Source organism: Moschus berezovskii, chromosome 16, assembly GCF_049115385.1.
Source record: "Moschus berezovskii isolate FMDL1 chromosome 16, NW_MosBer_1.0, whole genome shotgun sequence".
NCBI lineage: Eukaryota > Metazoa > Chordata > Mammalia > Artiodactyla > Moschidae > Moschus > Moschus berezovskii.
In genome coordinates this window covers 20,331,505-20,335,503 of record NC_142475.1, presented here as the reverse complement: position 1 = coordinate 20,335,503, position 3,999 = coordinate 20,331,505, and the positions used below count along the sequence as shown (strand labels likewise).

At 48.1% G+C, this 3,999-nt stretch overlaps 1 pseudogene; it reads left to right on the top strand.

Moving 5' to 3' along the window:
• Window positions 1-2,366: 2,366 nt before the first annotated feature.
• Window positions 2,367-2,762, top strand: LOC129559991 (small nuclear ribonucleoprotein Sm D2 pseudogene; annotated as a pseudogene).
• Window positions 2,763-3,999: the final 1,237 nt, after the last annotated feature.

Here is a 3,999-nt window from a genome sequence, read left to right as displayed (position 1 = left end):
AGGTACTCAGGGGAGTTGGCGGCTAGGGCAGCAGGAAATATAGTGCTCTAGAAGGGTATGGCAACCAGTGTTGGCCAATACGCTCCAGTATTCTTGCCTGGAGAACCCCCCTGATAGAGGAGCCTGGGTCGCAAAAGTTGGACATGACCGAAGCGACCCTGTGCACATAGACGCAAGACTTTTCTTGCCTGTGGCAGCTCTGCCCCAGTGAGAAATGAGTGTGAAGGCGGTGCAGCTGCTTGGCTTGCGGGGACACTGGCAGCGCCAATTGTGCAGGGACACAGACTGCCTCCGCTGCAGGAGTTAGGGCCCTATCAGAATCTTTTTTGAGCCTCTTGTAGCTGGTGATCAGAAGGCCTCTTTGGCCAGTCTTTCTCTATCTCCGCCCCTTTAGGCACTTAGAGGGCTCCCTTGCCTGGGGTCCTTTTCTGTTGTTTGGCGCATCAGGCACATAGAGGGGCGCCCATGGTTGGGGTCCTACTCATATATTGGTGTGTCAGGCACTTAAAGGGGCACCCTGGGTGGGGTTCTCCTCTATGGTTCAGTGCATCAGGTGTTTTGATGGGCCAGCCTCTCTATTGTTCAGCTGCTGATGTAGGCTTGTGGGGAGAGAGGGGCTATGGTGATGGCTCCACCCCCTACGTGTGACTCAGCAGTATCACCTTGCTTCCATGGCTGCCTGGCTTTCCTCCACAGGCATTTCCCACCACAATCTCCTCCCTCACATCCCCCTGATCCGACCCTCCACAGTCAACAGCAGCCCTCGCATTGGGATTCCACAGTCCCTAAACTCCAGCTCCCAGACGCTCCACCTTTCAGGGGATCTACATCCCTGCTCGGGGTGTCTATGACTATGGCAAGGACTGGCTGATTCTCATTCCATTTAGGCTGCCACAGATCACTTGTTTCACTCTCAACCTTAAATGTTTCTCCTCTGACTCAGACAATTGCACCCACATGGGGATTGGACCCCTGTTTCAGTTCCCCCACCCGTGGAGGCAGATCCAGTCCTACTAACACTCCTGTTTTTCCCCCTAGTTCTTTCATCCTACTAAGATTTGTGTGGTTGTATATATTCTTTTCTGCTGATCAAGTACTCCTGTCCCTCTCACCTGGTGTTCTGCATGCACTTCTGTGTCTGGCGGTGTATTCCTAGTGTATCCGTGGAGAGAGATGTACTCCGCGTCCACCTGCTCCTCTGCCATCTTGTTTTCCTGCACTCCAATATTCTTGCCTAGAGAATCCCATGGACAGAGGATCCTGGAGGGTTACAGTCCATGGGGTCACAAAGAGTTGGACACGACTGAGCAACTAATACACACATGATTATCCCAGCATTGTTATGAGGATTAAATAATGAAAGGAATCCACTTAATGCAAACACTTATTAGGCCTTCCATAAATGTTGATAACAATACAGTAAATTTTCAATAATTATCTCATGCTACATATCTGTGATTGATGACTCGTCTTACCTTTTCTAAGCACCTCTTATAATGACAATCCTTTAAGATATCCTTTGTAAAAGATATTTAAGCATGTGTCTTAAACTCTACATCCAATAATGCTACCAAAACAAATCTCCTACAATGAAACTTTGGCTTTATTTGTGACATATGGATAACTGGAGCCCCCTACTGTCAGGGGAGCCCTAACTATCGGATTTTGTTTTTTTCCATCCAATTCTCAAAACTCCTAGGAGCCTTCTAGGAGTCCTGAGAAGACTCAGGTCAATTGGCTAATCCAAGACAACAGAGGGCTTCCCTTGTGGCTCAGAAGGTAAAGAATCAGTCTGCAATGCAGGAAACCCAGGTTCCATTCCTGGGTCGCGAGGATGCCCTGGAGAAGGGAATGGCTACCCACTCCAGTATTCTTGCCTGGAAAATCCCATGTACAGAGGAGCCTGGCAGGATACTGTCCATGGGGTCACAAATAGTCAGACATGACTGAGGGACTAACATGAAAACAGGTCCCACGTAGCAAAGAACCTGAGAAAACCAGCCCTCTCCATAATAACAGGAGATGCTCTCCAAGAGCGGGCTAAGTTCAGATTTCTTGATGCTTTCAGAGTATTTTCGAGTCTCTTCTCCAGATAGAAGCCTCCACGCTCATCACCACCTCCCAAAGAGCTGAGCCCCTCTCACTGCCTTTCTGCACCCTGGGGACTCTGGTGCATAGGGACTAGCCAGACCCCCATGGCAGACACCTCATTGTCCCCACGCTGCTCTTCTCTGAGGAAAGGATGGAGCCTGGGAGCCACCCAGCCTCCTTCCCTTTAGAAATCAAAGTCTGAAATAGGCAGTGAAGAGGCTAAGGAAACGCAGAGGAGGCAGAAGTGACCCGAGAGCATAGCCACCACCACCACCATGGGCCTTCTCAAGAAACCCAGGAGTGAGATGATCCCAGGGAAGCTGCAGAAGCGGGAGGAGGAGAAGGTTAACTCGAGGCCACTCTCCATGCTCACACAGTCAGTCAAGAACACCACCAAAGTGCCCATCAACTGCCACAACAAGAAGAAGCTCCTGGATGCTCTGAAGGCCTCTGACGGGCACTGCAACATGGTGCTGGAGAACACGAAGCAGAGGTGGGCGGAGGTTTCCAAGGGTGGCAAGGGCAAGAAGAAGTCCAAGCCAGTCAATAACGACCACTGCATCTCAAAGATGTTCCTGTGCCCACTCATCCCTAACAAGGAGGGGCCTCCTCCCCACCGCCAGAACCTGCCCCCTCATTCTTGTTTGTCAAACAACAAACAAAAATACTAAGGAACACTGACATTCCGTTTGAAACTGCAACCTCTCCCCCACATCTCCTGCTTTATTCCTCTCCATTGTATTGATCATGTTCTTACTTTCTGTTTCACTTGATTTCTTGGTTGTCTGTTTTCCCCATCTAGAAAGCAAAATCCTCACGAGCAGGGATTTCTTCTTTCTTTGCACACTGCTATATCCTAGCGCCTAGACCCTGCCACAGCTAGGCTCTGAAAATATTTCTTAAATGGCTGAAGCAAATGAAGAGTATTTACTGGATTTGAAAGTGGCTTTATCTCTTTGACAGATCATAATGGAGCAAAGCTTAAAAATTTCAAATGTTGTTTTACCCATGTCCTTCCTGAAATATTATGAAAGTTTATCACAAGCATCTCTAGAAAGGCTGAAGTTTTAAAACAGATGCAAGGCTTAAAAGAGTAAATGATACTGTTCTCTTCTATCTGCCTCATCCCCTCCACCAACACCACTGCCTTCCCCCACCCCACCCCTGCCCTCCATTGCAACATACACATAGACATCCTCTTGGATTTTGCCCCACTTAGGCATCTAGACTATTTTGTAAATTAAAAAATACCATGATGGAAGGAAAAAATACCATGATGGAGGGAGAAAAAAGAGTCTGTTTTTAGTTTTAAAAGCCTAGGCCCTGAGAAAATTCAGAGCATAGGAAAATCGTGAGTATGGGTCAGATATTTATACCCTCAGACCAGAAAAAGATTTCCCGGGCTGTTGAGGGCAACCACTTGTTTTCTGTATCTACGACTCTGTTTCTATTTTGTTAATGTTTTTCTTTTTATTTTTTACCGTTTTTAAAAAATTTCTTTCATTTTTGGTTGCTGTGTGCAGGGCTTTCTCTAGTTGTGGTAAGCGGGGGCTGTTCTTTGTTGCCATGCAAGGACTTCTCATTGCGGAGGCTTCTCTGGCTGTGGAGCACAGGCTCCAGGACACCTGGGCTTCAGTAGTTGCTGCACGTGGGCTCAGTAGTTGTGGTGCAGGGGCTTAGTTGCCCTGTGACACGTGGAATCTTCCCAGATCAGGGGTCAAACCCGTGTTCTCTGCACTGGCAGGTGGATTCGTGTCCACTGTACCCCAAGGGAAGTCCCTTTTATTTTTACTATTTCAAAAAATATGTATTTATTTATTTGGCTGTGTTGGTTGCAGCATCAGGATCTCGGTTGCAGCTCATGGGGTTTCCATTGCCGCTCTCGGGCTTCGCTGCAGTTGTGGTGAG